The sequence below is a fragment of the Passer montanus genome, unplaced genomic scaffold (genome assembly GCF_014805655.1).
Source record: "Passer montanus isolate IOZ18808 unplaced genomic scaffold, ASM1480565v1 scaffold81, whole genome shotgun sequence".
In the NCBI taxonomy this organism is placed as follows: Eukaryota; Metazoa; Chordata; class Aves; order Passeriformes; family Passeridae; genus Passer; species Passer montanus.
In genome coordinates, this window is record NW_024373368.1 from 862,424 (window position 1) to 878,978 (window position 16,555).

The 16,555-nt window shown below is 54.6% G+C and overlaps 1 protein-coding gene across 2 annotated transcripts in view; it reads left to right on the plus strand.

Annotated features, from left to right (window-relative positions):
• The first annotated feature begins 583 nt into the window (after nt 1–583).
• CALN1 (calneuron 1) overlaps nt 584–16,555 on the plus strand; it is a 141,887-nt gene continuing 125,915 nt past the window's right edge. The window contains exon 1 of one of the 2 annotated variants that reach the window (XM_039732937.1): nt 584–1,102. The gene's annotated coding sequence lies outside the window, so the exon portion shown is untranslated. Of the gene's footprint in view, nt 1,103–3,125; nt 3,360–16,555 lie in introns of those variants that run through there. The other variant, XM_039732938.1, reaches the window with a different exon arrangement.

Here is a 16,555-nt window from a genome sequence, read left to right on the forward strand (position 1 = left end):
TCAAACTGGGCAAAAGGAGATGAAGAAGAAGAAAAAAGATGTGCTCCTTGTTTCCTTTGGTTTTCCCCATTCGAGCTCAAAATCTGGACCAAAGAGGGCTCCATGGAAACCCTGCTCTTCATCCCCCCTTTCCTTTATCTGGAAAAGCTGGATGGAAGGCTGGCACTGTGTCTTGGCCATCACTGCCCTGCCGAGCAGCCCGAGGAGCACTGAGAGCCCAGCCTGTTGCAGATGAGTGTTTTCACGGAGGTCTGGAGAGCGACTGGATCTGGAGAGGGACCTGGAGCTGAGGGAGGAACCAGCGTCACTCGCACGCCGCCAGTGCCAGGCTGTCTCCCCACTGCCTTGGCACCAGCAAGTGGCCTCCAAATCCAAATGGAATTGTTTCCCTGCTCACGGGATGCGAGCAGGAGGATGAGGACCCCGTCCTGCAGAGATGGGCTGGGGTGACGCAGCCCTTCCCCTTCCCCACCACCCTGGGTGACGCAGCCCTTCCCAACAGCCCCGCTCCACCCAGGGCTGGCGCTGGGAGGGCAACGCCTTTGGGCACTGCCACAGGGTGGTGGCATCACCAGGACAGAGGGACACGATCCTCCTCCTCCCACTTCTCTGGGGCACTGGTGGAGCACAAACTTTGCTCCGTGCACCCTCAGCAGCGCTCGGGCTGCCCTCGCCCACCCCGCTGCCTGTGGGATCCCCTCTCGCCACGCACGGTGCCTGCTGGAGCGAGCCTTGATTTCCAGCTTGCTGTTGCTGCTGCCAGCGCAGCTCCGGTGCTGCCGGATCCGGCCCCGCGGGCTGCCAGGATGCCCCCGACGGGCGGCAGGAGGATGCTGGCACCGGCAGGCCCGGGCGGCAGCGCGGCGCTCGGGGGGCAGCAGCAGTGCCAAATTGGGGTTCTAGCCCTTTAAATCCGATCCGGTACTGCAAAAAAAGGACGAGCGAGCAGGAGAGAGCCTTCAGACTCTTTTAATTAAAGCTTGTACCATATTCTGTATTCCCAAGTCACGGCAGCCGCCCGCGCTTCCCCAGGACACCTCGGGCTCCGTCTCCGGCACGGCATGGACGGGCACCGCGGCTCACCGGGCACCGGCGGCTGGAGGTACGCGGAGGGACGGGGCTGCGGGCACGGCTTCTCCTCGCTCCCGGCTGCCAGCTGGGAGCATCCCCCTGCTTTTCCCATGTGTTTTCCTTTGCCGGGAGAAAGCGTAACGCGTGGCCGCGGCTCACGCGGGGCCGGTGGCAGGAGGAGCCCTCCCACCGCGCACCTGGGCCCGGGGCTGCCTGTCCTGCCACCTCGCTGCCTTCCCTCTCCCCTCCCTCCCTTGTAAATAATTGAGTGCATGACCCAGAGTTGTGGCTTTTTTCCCCCCTCGCTGCTTAAATCCCGGAGCTGCCGCTCAGCAGAAGCTAAGTTGGGATGCCTGGCCCATAAATCACGGCAGAAGTTGGTCCCCGCCGCGCTGCCGCCGCTCGGCTCCTCTCCGTCCCCCGTCTCTCCCAGGTTAGGGGAGTTTTGCCACATCCTTCCATGCGCATTGCACTCGCAATGCAGAGCAGTTCTGGAGAGCCTCGCGGAGCGAATCCCGGGTTATTGGGAACGACAGCGTTGTTTGCACTCCGGAGTCTCCATTCCCCAGCACTGTCACCCACCCCAGCCTTCGCTGGGCTGATAAATCGCCCTTCAGCAGGAGCCCTGTGCCCAGAAAATATTTAACTGTGAACTGCCCCACTCAGCCAGTGATTTTTCTCTCCCCCTCTCCTCCTTAACCGAGTGACTCTCTGTTTATTTTCCCACGCAACGTGGCTTTTTTCTTAAATTATGGACTGTCGTTCCTTCATCCCCGTTTCAGGTGGGTGCATCCTTAGGGTGCCCTGACCGTAATGAGAGCCTGTTTGAGTCCTTGCAGCCGGGTCCCAGGTGAGGCTGGGTCCCTGGGAACCTCTCTCCCTCCGGGATCCATGCAGGAGAGAGGCTGTGCCAGCGAACATTTATCCTGGTGCCTATTGGAGGTTAATAACACTTTTGACAAATAGCAGCCTCCTCGAGGCTTGAAATAGGATTGGAAAAGCAGCCACTAATCTCCTTGAGAAGTGCTCGATGGTGGCCACCTCTCAGGAAATCAGGAGAGGAGCTGTTTATGTTCTGCATGTCGAGGCGTTAGCACAGCAAAAAAATCCCGCTTTTCTTAATCCACCGGGAAAAACTCTGCCTCGCATTCATCTCCCAGGGTGGAGGGCTCGTGGAGGGAATCCTGTGAGCTCAACACGGCCCAAAGCCCACAGGACCGTGGGGCTGCACAGCTGGGTCAGGAAAATGGGGTTTTTCTCCTCGCCAATGGTGTTTGCCATCAAGGAGGGAGAGATGGGACAGGGAACTTGGAAGTGAGCGGGGAGAGCAGAGTCGTGGATCAGAGAATGAGCATCTGAGCAGCAGCACCTGCAGGGATCAGCTGGTTTGTGGGCAGCAAAACACTTTGCCTTGAGCAGTGAAGGAGTGAAATTTGGAGAGGAGGGGGCACAGAGCCTGCAAGGAAAGCAGAGGTGCCAGGACAGAGGGAAATTCATGGTATGGCTCCGTGCTGAACTCATGGAGTGCGGGGCAGCACAGGCAGAGGGGTGCTGGGCACCCCAGGGATTTGGCATCATTGGTTTCCTTGCTGTCCTCAGCAGTTCCCACCCCTTGGTAGTGCTTTAGCCATCTGTGACTTTGGCGACATTAGGAAGGAGAGGTGGGATAATGGCTCCATTGTTCCCAGCTCCAAGGGAAGAAAATGACCTGGCAAGGAAGCCTGAAAGTGCCTGAAAGTTAAAAAGCCCTGTTCCCGTGGTCTGAGCGGGGCTGCGGGCGAGCTCTTGTCGGGTGAGGCCCCTGAAACCTGTTCCCTCCATCCTGCAGAACTGGAGAACACCGAGCGGGGTTTGCAATCCACCAAAAAATACAGGCAGCGTGTTGAAAGATGAACAAAATGTGCATCTTTTTTCAGCAAAGCAGCTCAAGCACACGGAGGGTGGGGAGTAATTATTTATAGTGCCATCAGCAGAAATAATAGAATGAATTGGAGGGCTGAAAAGTTTTGCTGACTCTCAGGGAATGCGTCCTGGCACGGACGGATCATTCCCGGGCCCAGCCCTTCGCATCTCCAGCGCTCCCAAGAGCAGCCTGGAGACACAGCAGAGCCTGGGATCCAGGGAGAGCGGCGGGCAGCTGCTCCCAGAGGGAGGATGGACCTCCCGTGGCAGCTCCCAGCTCCCTCCCGAGCCTCCTGCTCCTGCCGCCCGAGGCCGGATCTGTGTCCCGCTGGATGCCTGAGCACGGCAGGAGCAGCGCGCTGCCAGGGGAAGGGCTGGGTGCCCAGGTTTGGCTTTTCCGTTTCTTTCTGGGAACACTGAGATTAAGAAGGGAGGTGAGGGGATGTTTTTGAGGGCAGCAATTAGTGTGATCCGGTGTTTTGTGCTCTGTAACTGAGCTCAGAGTGCAGGGTTTCAGTCGCTCCTGAACCCAGGCGTTGGGAGGGTTGGCAGGCACGGACAGGGAATTGCTCACCTGGAATCTGTCAGTTAAAGGTGATCTGCACCAGGGTTTCTTTTCTAAAGGGAGATAATTGAGTTTGAACTCCTCTTTGTGGGGATGAAAAGGCCTCGTTGGCATTTCCCCCCCTTTTCTTCACCCAGGAATGGTGAGGAGTGTCAAGCTTGTCCCTCCCCATCCGGGCTGATGTTGGAGGTGGCCACTGAGGCTGATGCAGGTGGGAGGGGTGACTTTGAACCCTGACTGAGCAGCAGGCCCTGAGCAAGAGTGGCAGAGTCCCCATCTGGGGAATGTCCCAGGCTGCACTCTGGGACAGTTTCTGAGCAGCTGCAGAGCTCTTTCCTTCCCCAGGCTCCTTGGTAGCACCACCAGGGACCATCCCCAGGTGGGCACAAAGGGCTGAGTTGAGAGGTCCCACCAGGCTTTTTTCTCCATCTTGCCCTGCCTGTCCATCTTCAACCATCTGAGATTTTCCTGCTCCAAACTAGAGCTGACTTTCTGAGGTAGAGGCAGAAAAATAATTCTATTTTTATTGTTGGCAATAACCTTTCCTACCTCCTTGACTCTGTAGAGTGGAAAGAGCCCAGGCACGGAAGGCAGAGCTCTCATTTCTGCTTTCCCTTTGCCAGTCACCTTTAAACAAAAGGAACCCAGCAGGGTGTCTGGAGCAGGAAGGGACCAATATGGATCTGGCAGAGATAAAACCTAAATTTACTACTTTGAGCTGCTAGAATCTAATAGATTCTTCTATTTAGAGCAAGGGATGTTTGTCAAGCCCATTCTCCATCTCTGGCAGGGTATTGCAGTTAGAATTAGTCTGACAAATTAAAAGCAGTCTAGAGAAGTCTGAAGTGGTAAAAACGCAGCATATGAGTGAAATCGCACAGTTATTGAGGGAAATGCTTGAGGGACAGACACCAGCACGCTGTGTCAGGCTGGGGGTGGCAGGATCCAGACATGGACCTGCAGGGATGGATCATCCTGATCAGGGTCATCTGCTGTGGTCATCTCAGGTGGCCTTCCAGAGCAGATCATCCACCTCATGCTCTGCTCTTGTCTTCTTTGGTGTTTTTACCCTTTTTTCCCCTCCTTCAGGACATGTTTTAGCCTTTTGAGCAGAAGCCACTCCCAGTACATTATTTTAAGCCCCCATTTGAATAGAAGGAGGTAAGAGGCTGCCCAGACAATGCAAACCTTGTGTTCCATGGTCACCCAGAGACTGCCAGAAGTCCAGAAATGTCTGCTGGAGGCTGGTCTTTAAATAGAGTTAAATCGTGTCGGGAGCCCTGGGGACCCTTGAGAGCAGTTTCAAGAAAGTCATGTACAGATGTTGCCCAGTTTGATGCAGGTTTCACCCTTTAAATCCTCTTGTGCTCAGAACTGACTGACTCTGGGTCGCTCCTGGCTCCAGCCAAAGCCTGGACTCCAGTCCAGACCTGCCCAAGTGCTCTGGGAGCCTGAGGCACTCTTTCAAAGGGATTAATAAACCCTCAGGAGCTGCTGATGCTTCCCTGGGAGCTGGCGGGAGGCCCCTGCTGATTTTGGAAAGGTTTCTCCTGGAGGCTCCACTGCAGGAGCAAAGGCAGGAAGGGGCTGGCACCCCCAGAGCTGCAAATGAAACAGGAACCTATTCAGAGTGTGCTTTTATTTTTGCTGCCTCATAAATCCACTGTGGCAAAGCAGCCTACTGAGCTGGGAAGAGATTAGCTTGGGAAGAGGGAAGGTCTCCCAGGGGTTAAGTAAGAGAAAGCTGCTGGTTCTTAGGAGCAAGGAGCTGCCGTGGAGCTGCTGCTGTAGTGGAGGAGTCACCCGGCCTGGCTGCCCCGGGGGTGTTTGTGGCTTGTAATGATCTGCAACCCCCTGACACCTCAGCGGGCTCCAGGCCTGGGGCTGTGCAGGAGACACCAGGAGAGTGTCACAGAACCCTGGAATGCCAGGCTGGGCCAGGCTGGAGGGGAGCGCAGAGGGTCCCTGGTGCCAGCTCCCAGCTCAGGCAGGGCCATCCCAGAGCACAGGGCACAGCATTGTGCCCAGAGGGCTCTGCAGGATCCCCGCTGAGGAGACTCCAGCCCCTCCCTGGGCAGCCTGTTCAGGGCTGGGCAGTGCCCAGGGCAGAAGTTCTGCCTCCTGGGCAGGGGCAGCTCCTGGGCTCCGGCCCTGCCCGTGGCTCTGGTGCCACTGCTGGGCCTGGAGCAGAGCCTGGGCCCTGCTCTGCCCTCCCTGCACACAGGGACAGCCAGGGCTGAGGGCCCCTCTCAGCTGGGGCTCCTCTCCAGGCTGAGCAGCCCCAGCTCCCTCAGCCTTTCCTGGGCACCGAGATGCTCCAGGCCCTCCTCATCCTCCCAGCCTGAGCTGGCCCCGCTCCAGGAGCTCTGTCCCTGCTGTGCTGAGGATCCAGAGCTGGACACAGCATCCAGAGCTGCCCCCGGGCCGGGCAGAGGGGCAGGATCCCTCCCTGACCCTCTGGCAAGTGTCAGCCTGGGCAGGGATCGACTGTCAGTAGTGGCTCCTGGGAAGGGCGAAGTTCCTCTGTCCTGGTGATGGACAGCAGGCTGTTATGAGGTGTGGCTGTCACACGGGTTAACTGCTGTCACTGACAGTGCCAAGCAGCTTCTGTTGGATGGCACTGTCCCTTGGCACCTCAGTCCATGCAGAGCTGTGTTGTTTTGATAAGTTCCTCTCAATGAGTTCACATGCAAAATCCCATTTTCTGGAACAAAAGGTGCAGATCCCAGAGCTGTTGTAATGCAAATAACACCAGTGGGATTAATCCCAAAAAACACCCCAGAGAAAAGCCTGAGGGGGCAGGACCCCATTCAGCTGCACCCTGGCACAGCAGAAGTCCCACTGCTCCCAGCCCATGGAGCCCAGAGCTGTTCCAAGTTCCTGATGAATGCTCAGTGGAAAGGAGATCCAGGCAGTTTGGATAGTCCATAAAAACAAGCTGGAAGAGTAGATGGATTCTTTTCTGCATGAGGTTGTACCAGGGACTGAAGGTGCAGTTTTGTCCTGTGACCTCATTGAAGCCAAGAGTGCTCTCTTTGGGATATTTGGTAAATACCTTGTTCCCTCCTGGAATGGAAGCTGTAAAAGGGGCTTGCTCTGGGATACAGGAAGGAGATGGATCTGTGGAAAATGCTGTCCCTGCTCTTTCCAGCCGAGCTGAACCGTGTGGAAGGGTGGATGATGAGGTGATAAGGGCTTATTCCTGTTCTGGCACTAAAGGCAAGGGGGCTCCACCTGGGTCTCATTTAATGCTTGAGAAAACCATTGCAGCTCCAGGAGCAGCCAGAGGCACCAGGAAACCCTGGACAGCCCTGCTGGTCCCTTTGGGAACACTGGCCCTATTTTGGCCACGTGCTGGCTCTGGATCCAAGCCAGGCCCCCCAGACTGCTCTAGGGTCAGGTGCCAAGTGTCAAAGCCACTGCTGGGGGCATGAAGGTGGCCCTGCCCAGGCAGTGGGGGAACGAGATGGGCTTTTCCAGCCCACACCAGTCTGGGATCCATGAGAAGCCCTGGCAATCCTGTGATGCCCGTCTGGAGGTGCAGGCTGGATGACAGGAGCTGCTCTGTCTGTGAACATCCACGGACAGGGGGACAGGAGTGCCTGAGGCCTCGGGGGCACAGGGGGACCTGGTGCCACCCGGGGGCACTGGGGACATCCTTGTGCTGCTGCTGTGGCTCAGCAGCTCTGGCAGCCTGGAGCCCAGAGCCAGAGGGGATTGTCTGGATGGGCAGTCTGCCTTCTGAGGGCAGGGAAGGGGTGACCATGGGAGCTGCAGGCACGAGGGGCAGGAGGGAAGGAGCTTCTCTGGGCTTTTCCAGAGATCCCAGAGAAGATTTGTGCTGGGGTTGTAGGGAAACACAAAGTTCCCCATGGCCCTGTCCTTGTCGTGAGGACTGTCCCCTGTGGGAACATTTCTCACGTGCCTCTGGAGAGAAAAACACCAAAATAAGGTTTGTTTATTAAAATTAATGGCAGGGTGAGGCGGGGAGGTGTGAGGGGAGTCCTGGCACCCCCCTGGCACCCCCTGGTGCTGAGCTCCAGCCCCAGGCAGGGCTGCAGAGCAGTGTGGGAGGGAGAGCAGCCTTTGCACGGGTGTTTGTACAGCACAGCAGGCTCTGGTCTGACAGCAGAGCCCAAACTCCCTCTGGGACCTGGAGAAACCAGGGTCTGCCAGGTGCCTTCCCTCCTCCCTCCCTGCCACCCCTCAGGCCACTACCCAAGGCAAGCTCATCAAAGTCCCTTAAAGCTCTTTGGTTTTGGTGGTGCCATGCCTGAGATTCACCCTAAAGGCTTTGGAAGAACAGATTAGCTGAGTTTAAGAGTGTGAGTTATGAAGAGAACCTGCTCTGTGCAAAGCACAGGGTGACCAGTGATGATTCACTGGGCTTCTTCTCGACCATTAGTTAAACACTTTGTGTCCAAACTGTGATCCACATAAAATTGCTGGAACATGTCTTGCAGCTCTCAGTGTCCAGCAGCTCCAGGAAGAAATATTTGCTTTTCTGGCAGTAGGAAAAAAGCCACAGAGACTCAGGGCATTGGTATTGGAGCTCCATCCTTGGGACTCTCTCTCTAGTGAGGACAAATCCCCCTCTCGCCTCATCTCCTGAAGAAGGGCAAGTGCAGCCCATTCCTCCTCCAGCTTCCCAGCTCCTCTCAACCCCTGCTGAAAACTTCCTGAGCTGAAGGCTGTCTGTCACTCTCAATGCATTATTTTATTCCTCTTTTGAGCACTTGATGTCTTCCAGGAAAAATTCAACAACATAATTGGGCACTATTTGCAAAAACACTTCCTCTGCCTTTTTCTTTTTTTGAAACCATTTCTTGGTAATTTCCTTGTGTATCTCTTGGGTCTGGTGCTGTGAGAAACAGCAAGTGTTTGTTCTCTATTGCCTTTGCTCCGTGATGTTGAGGATGTGATAAAACTCTGGTTTAATAAGTGTTCCTACATCCCTTTCAAGCATCTCTTTGCCAGACTGAAGGGCCCTGACTTGTCAATCTGTTTCTGTGCAGAATTCACTGTCTGCCTCTGTCCAAGCTCCTTTCCCCCTCTCACCCTTCCTCATTCTGTTATCTCCCTTCCCGAGTGCTCTGAGCAGGGATTTGTTCATCCTGCAGGTGCCCAGCAGAGCCAGACAGCAGCACAGCTCCAGTTTGCTCTGTTTCTCTGACAGAAATCTCTCACACTGGATTTTCCTGTGGCTCTTTCCAAAGCAGCCTCCACATCCCCGCAGTGACTCCTTCCTGGCCAGCAGGGCTGGGACCAGAGCTCAGCATTTGGTGGGGAGACCATGGGGTCTTTTCTCCTGAGCAGGATTTGGCACTGAAATTCAGCTCTTTAGACCTCAGACACTGGGTTTTGTAGGATTTTTGTGCAGCTGTTGCACCAGTTCAGGGTTTGCTCATCCTGCTTGACTCTGTGCCATTAAGGAAAGCTGTCACTGCACTCGCACACCTCCAGTCCCCAGGCAATTTCCCAGTCACTCAGTGGGTCTATTTTACAGGGCTCTCTGGGGCTGCAGTGGGAAGTTGTTTCCATTATAAAAACTGACTGTTCATCTTTGTTTCTGCCTCCTTTTGCCACCTCCTCCGGAATGAAAAGGAATGCAAACAATTCCCTGGCCCTTTCAGCCTCTCCTGAGCTGTGCTGGGTGCTCACCCATCTGCCACACCTCCCTGCCAGAATTCCTTCCCTCCTGCTTCTGACCAGGCTGTGGTGTCACCTCTTCAGTGAGTTGTTGTTCAAAGCCCTTTTTGGCTGCCCCCTGCTCCTGTCCGAGCAGTTTGTCACACCCAGGGGTCTCTTTCCTCCCTGGGTACACTTTGAGCAGTGCCTTTTAACTCCCCTGCTCTGCTGGGTTGCTGCACAACCTTTTTTCCTTTTACCTCTGGTTGGTATGGCAGTCTGTGATTATTCCAGGTTTGCAATAGAGAGTTTAAAGCAGTTATTTTAATCTTTTAACTTCTCCTTTTTTATTTCTATTCAAGCAGATTCTCAATTTTTAATGTGTTATATAATTTTAAATTATATAACAATCAGTATATTCTATGTTTCTACATTTCTATCTTTTTATAATTAATATAAAATGTATGTATTTACCACAATACATGTGTCTATATAGTCAGGTGTGAACATATATATAGATGGTGTATTTATCTTTGCAGTTATAGGAGCAATTCTGACACCTTGGATTGCTCCTGGCCATGTCAGAGCCAAACAGAATTTGTTTTCTGCTTCCAAAGTTAATGCTTTTCCATCCAACAGTTCTTTATTGCTCCCCAGCACTGCCAAGGCCAGCAGTGCCCCATGTCCCCAAGTGCCACATACCCACATGGGTTAAGCCCCAGGGCAGGGGATCCAGCAGGGAGGCAGAAGCTGGGGTGTGGAGCCTGGAGGCAGCTCCCTGCTCCTTCTGAAGGAAGGGCTCGAGCCAAGGCTTTTCCCTGGCCCTGGAGTCACCTCCCAGCTCCCAGCCTGGCTTTGGGGGCTTTGCCCTGTGTGAATCACCGATACTCACTGAACATGGAGAACCCCCAACTTCCTGCCTGTTTTCCCCAGGGATGAGATGTGTGAGCTCTGCCCTGCCCTGGGGATGCTCAGGCATCTCCTGGAGCTGGAGCTGGAGCAGCTCCTGAGCTCGGAGTGCTGAAGCTCTGGGGCTGCTCTCTGCTGTGCCCAGTCCCTGCCTGGCCCTCGGGCACAGGTGCCCTCCTCCCACTCGAGTGGCTGCACCCAGAGTGCCCAGAGCTGCCCAGGGCTCCAGGGCACCTCCTCCCCCCTGGGCAGCTGTGCCAGGGCTTGCCCAGCTTTCGAGGAAAGAATTTCCCCAAAATCCACCCTGATCCTCCCCTGGCCCAGCCTGAGGCCGTTCCCTCTCCTCCTGTCCCTGTTCCCTGGAGCACAGCCCGACCCCCCGGCTGTCCCCTCCTGTCAGGAGCTGTGCAGAGCCACAAGGGCCCCCTGAGCCTCCTTTTCTCCAGGCTGAGCCCCTTCCAGCTCCCTCAGCCTCTCCTGGGGCTCCAGCCCCTTCCCAGCTCCATTCCCTGCCCTGGACATGCTCCAGTCCCTCAAGGTATTTCCTGGAGTGAGGGGCCCAGGGCTGACCCAAGATTTGAGTTTTGGCCTCACCAGTATTGAGTGAGGTCATAATTAACCATCATCACTCATCCATTTCAAACCCCTTTCGTTTTGAAGTCACTCCTGCATTGCTGTGACAGTGGTCAAATGAGAGGTGGCAGGACTATTCAAGCAGGCCTAAATTAAGTAATAATTGACATGTTTGAAGGAAAATGAGAATGGTTGTCAGGGTCAGCCTTAAATATGTTTTGCTATCAGCTTGCAGAAGAATTCTGATGAAAATTGCAGTGCTGTATAAGCCACGATTGGCTTTTATTTCAAAGTAAATAAGTAGAACAGGAGAAAAATTGGAGGATACACAAGAGCACAGTTAATAAGATGTATAATCAAATTAAAACTTTTGCACTGTGATATTGCATGAGGTAAAGCTGTAGAGTTTAAATACAGAATAGATTTTGTTTTCCAAACCCCCAGAATATCTGAAAGCACATTGGACTAATTTATGTGTCCCATGCTTTATAGAGTATTTATTTAATTTGGGGAAATGAGGCCCCTTTTGATAAGCAATAGCTCCAAGTTGTGCTGAAGAAAAACAGCAGCACAGAAAAAGTTATTTTAGAGATCTCAAGAGCTTCCAGGCAAGTTCTGGTTTAGAAAAATATGTAAATTCATGTGCAGTGACTTCAGTCAATGGCACAGAGCACACACTGAGGTGCAGAGACTGCGTCCCTTTTTCTTAAAAATCCTTACACTTGCTTTGCTGAGCCAGGAAAAGGAGCTCCTGATTTCCTCAGGAGCACCAAGAGCTTTGTGCTGTAGAGCCCTGGACCATTGCAATCACCTGGCACTCGTGCTCTGGGCTGGGGCAGGGTGGGCATCGGGCACAGGTGAGACCTGACGGGCTTGGAGTTCTGTCCAACCTCAGAGATTCCATAAATGTGGTTCTGTAGCACAGAGCCACTTCCAGAGGAGCACTCTGAGATGCCAGGACAGGTGACAAGGTTTGAGGTATTCACCATCTGGATCCCAGTGCTTCCGAGGTTTCCAAAGGCCGGGATCAAGCCTTGGTGCTGTCAGAGTCCTGGGGCCAGTGACCCTGTTCTGGGGCCACCAGTGCCACCAGGGAGGGATTGTCCTGCTCTGCTCTGGGCTGGGCCAGCCTCATCTTGAATATTGGGTGAAGTTTGGGGCAGCACAATGTAAGAAAGCCATGAATCCATTAGGAAAGCCATGAATCCATTAGGAAGCATCCAGAGGAGGCCATGAAGAAAGTGAGTGGCCTTGAGGGGAAGAGGAGCAGCTGAGGGCACTGGAATGTTCAGCTGGAGCTGAGGAGACTGAGGGGAGACTTATCATAGTTCCATCGTCCTCCTGAGGGGCAGAGGAGGGGCAGACACTGATCTCTGCTCTGTGGGACAGGGACAGGACCCAGGGAACAGCTGGAGCTGGGCCAGGGCAGGGTCAGGCTGGAAATCAGGGAAAGGTTCTTTCCCCAGAGGGTGCTGGGCACTGCCCAGGCTGTCCAGGGAATGGGCACGGCCCCGAGGCTGCCAGAGCTCCAGGAGCTCCAGGGATGCCCAGAGTGGGATTGTTGGGGTGTCTGTGCAGGGCCAGGGCTGGGCTGGGTGATCCCTGTGGTCCCTTCCCACTCAGGACATTCCATGATTCTGTGATGCCCTGAGTGTCCTCGCCTGGCTCCCACCCACACCCTGCCCATGGGGCCCATTCCAGCCCTGCCTCCTGCAGGGACCTTTGTTCCCACCCTGTCTCCTGGCTGCACCTCCACTGCAGCTTTGTTTTCATCTGCTCCTGACCGAGCTTTTCGGGTAGAGCTCGAATGGAATTTCTCCCTTTTCCCCCAAGCATCACCAGCACTCAGCTCTGCTCACGGAGTTCAGAGCCTGCAGGACCCTTGGGGAGAGCTCCCCCTGCTCTGGGGCCACCCTTGGGTGCTGCTTTGGTCATTCCCACCATGGAGCAGAACCCCTCTGTCCCTCCTGAGCCCACACTCCAGGCTGGAATCTCTCCTGCTGGGTCAGTGCCACCATGAGGAGCAGAAGTGTGGGTTGGGGGGAGTTTGGCTTCCCTGCTGGAATTTCCAGGAGCTGGTGCTGCAGCCAGGAGCAGGATGTGGAGGTGGGATGGAAGAGGCCTCCTTGGCTGGCTGAGCACATCCATGCTCTCACACTGCTGCTGAAGCCCTGCTTGAGTTTCAGCATCTCTGGACATCTCTGAGAGCCCAAAGTCTGGTTTGCACCTCCCCTGGCCAGGAGGCTGCAGCTCTGAGTCAGGGCAGCTCTGCCAATCCAGAGCAGTTCTGCCATTCCAGAGCAGCTCTGCCATTCCACAGAGCAGTTCTGCCATTCCACAGAGCAGCTCTGCCATTCCAGAGCAGTTCTGCCATTCCAGAGCAGCTCTCTGCCATTCCACAGGGCAGCTCTGCCATTCCAGAGCAGCTCTCTGCCATTCCACACGGATTTCCCTGCTATCCAGCCTGGCCATCCTCACAAACACCTGCTGGAGCCTGGCTCAGAGCCAGACCTGCTGGGTTTGGACCTAAACCCTGTTCCTCTTTGGTTCTTCTGCTCGTGCCTCATTCCTGGCTGGGGCTTTGAGGACAGGAGCCTCTTGCTCTGCACAAACTGGTGCTTCCATCCTCACAGCAGAAGCATTTCCAGGGAATTTGCTGCAGCACACGGCAATTATATGACGGAAGTTGGGTGAACGGGAGCAGGAATAATTTGCAAGTTCTGCCAACAAAATCTCGTTGGCATTTTTGTTGTTGTTTTTTTCTTCCCCATACCTTGGCAAGCCTCTTTCCTGTTTTTCTTTCATTCCATGGCAAACGCACAATAGGAACAGGAGGTCAATCACTCGGAATTGTCAATTTGTAATTTTTCTGACGTTGCCAGTTGCTTTTTCTAAAGCCCGTGAGCAGTGTGTGAAGCCCTTGTTGGGTAACAGACATAATTGGATGATTTCTACATTTCCAAGAGCTTTTAGGTACTCAGCACACTCCTTCCCTAAATCCTGTGGCTCTGTATTTGTGCTAATAAACTGAATTGTTTAAATCAAATTGACCCCAGAACTGCCACCCTGCAGATTTTGGGAGCAGGATATGTAGGCAAAAAATAGCAGCTGGAATGGAAGATTCTGTGAAAGAATCCCAGGATGTTAAAAACAGTATTTTTGTCCAAACCTTTCCAGCAAGGCTAAGAGGATCAGTGCAGGTACAGGAGAAGGAATAAGAAATGATTGTTACAGATCCAGGAGGTCAGATAAGCATGGCTTGGTGAACAGGGAAAATATGCCTGTAAAAGTAAAAATGTGTGAACTTTCAGCTGGATGGGGATGAAAAAGGTGGCTCCAGGGAGGGGAAAAAAAATTGAATCAAACTGTGCTGAAGTTGATAGATCTTTTCCTCTGCCAAAATGGTCCCTTCTGGTTTGGGTCAGGAAGCAGTTTGGGAGCAGCAGAAGCAGTTTGGATTTGGTGATTTCAGATTTAGGGGAATTGTTCACTTTTTTTTTTTTTTTTTTTTTTACCAGGTCATTTTAGTTTGCATGAGAAGCTCTCCAGTGAGGAGAGTGGAGAGCTGATCCCATCCCTGGGCTGGGAACAACCAAGGCAGCAGGGTCTGGAGATTCCTGGATAAACCCCAGCCCAGCTCCAGGCTCTGTCCATGCTCCCCCTCCCAGGTCTCCCAGGCACAGTCTGTGTCCCGTGGTTCTTGACCACATGGAAATTGCAGTTTGCAGTCCCGAGGCTCAGCTTTGGTGCAGCAGGGAGGCAGAAGCTGGGATGTGGAGCCTGGAGGCAGCTCCCTGCTCCTTCTGAAGGAAGGGCTCGAGCCAAGGCTTTTCCCTGGCCCTGGAGTCACCTCCCAGCTCCCAGCCTGGCTTTGGGGGCTTTGCCCTGTGTGAATCACCGATACTCACTGAACATGGAGAACCCCCAACTTCCTGCCTGTTTTCCCCAGGGATGAGATGTGTGAGCTCTGCCCTGCCCTGGGGATGCTCAGGCATCTCCTGGAGCTGGAGCTGGAGCAGCTCCTGAGCTCGGAGTGCTGAAGCTCTGGGGCTGCTCTCTGCTGTGCCCAGTCCCTGCCTGGCCCTCGGGCACAGGTGCCCTCCTCCCACTCGAGTGGCTGCACCCAGAGTGCCCAGAGCTGCCCAGGGCACCAGGGCACCTCCTCCTCCCTGCAGGCACCGCTGGGCTCCGGTGGCCTTGCCCCTTCTGGGCAGATCTTCCTGGCTTTTACTGCCTGCCAGGAAATGAGGAGGTTCTCCCCAGCCCCCATTGTTTGTCAGGTTCGGGTTTTCTGTGCTGGACTAAAGCCACAGAGGGATTTGGGACTGAATCAAGATGAACTTTGGGTTCTGCTAAGACCATCAGAGAGTGAGGAGATCATTTGTATGATCCATTAATATATCGCTGCATGGGGAGGCTTTGCCTCTCCCTTTTCCTCATGTGAGCTGTGCTTGTGTGTCTCAGGAATATCCTGTACACACCTGTTTTACCTGTGTGTCCCAGCTGCATCCTCACCTTTACCTGTTGTCCAGCCCAAATCCCACCTGGAAACAGCAGGGAGCATCCAAGGCACCATTCCGGGGTGGAGAGGAGTGCTCATGGAACTGCCCTTCCATCCCCACAGCAGCAGAGCCACAGACAACCTTCCCACCTGCTGTCCAGGTGCCAAGGGCCTTCCCTCAGCCTGTTCCTCAAGGGAGAGGGCACCTCAGGCACTCAGGGTTAAATCCTGCCATGAAAGTGCCTGCAAGCCCTGTTGGACATCTTGGAAGTGTCTGAGTGACCTGTGAAAGGAAGTGTTTTGGGATGAAGGGTACAATGATCCACTGTCTCCCTCCCCTCCTCTCTGCACTTCCCCAACACATCTGTGACCCTCTCCACCATCCCCTGCCTCTCCTGGAAAGAAAAATGAGATGTGAAAGGAAAGAGGCGCTGGGGCAATGTGGGAATGCAGCTGTCTCAGCGTCAGTCCAGGCTGCGGCGTGAGGGAGCCCTGAGCCCCAGCCGGCCCCGCCCGGTACCTGCTCCCAGCCCCTTCTCCAGAGGTGAAGTCTGGAGCAGCTGCTCATTTCCATTGGAGCTGTGGGGTTTGTGCTATTAATAAGCCTGGAAAATAACCACATGTTCCCTGAATTATGTAACAGATGTTAAGTTCCCCGAGATGAAGAGGTGTCAGCCTGATGGAAGAAGTGATGTGAGGACCTTTCTTTTCCCTTGGAGCTGGGTTTCTCCTCTTCTGAGCAGAACTGATTATCAGAGAAAAGAAAGCGGTGTCACCCCCGGTTTGGACGAGCCCCACCTTTGCTCCGTGCCCGTGTTTGTGCCCTCCTGCCCCTCCCCAGCAGCACATTTTGGTGACAAGTGTCGCCGAGTGCCGCGGCAGGCTGTGCCGCGATGAGCGCGGCTCCTGAGTCACCGCCGGCGCTGGCTCCTTCCCCTGGCAGAGAGCGACAAGGAGCAGAGGGAACGCGGGGCCAGGAGCTCGCAGAGCCGGGCCAGCGAGGGGGCTGGGCGGAAAATGCCTTCCCAATTAACCCTTTCGGGGACACCGCGGCCACCGAGGTGTTCACAGCCTCACTGGGGTGCTGTGAGACAGGCTGGAGGTGTCTTAGGGAGGGGGTTACAAAGGGTCTCATTCAGTCTTCTCTTTGATAATTTTTATTTTTAGGGTTGTTGTTCCTGATCTTCCTCTCTCCCAGACTGAGCCCTCCTGGGGAAAGGTTCTCAGCAGTTCAGGGTGGTGTTTACCCACGATGGAGCTCTTCCCAAAATCCCTGCCACAGCACTTGGCATAAAGATTGAGGCCACACCTCGAGGATGAGGAACCTCCAGTCCTGTGTCCTGTTCTGGGCTGCTCCCAGGAAGACCCTGAGGGGCTGGAACATGTCCAGGGAAGGGAACGGAGCT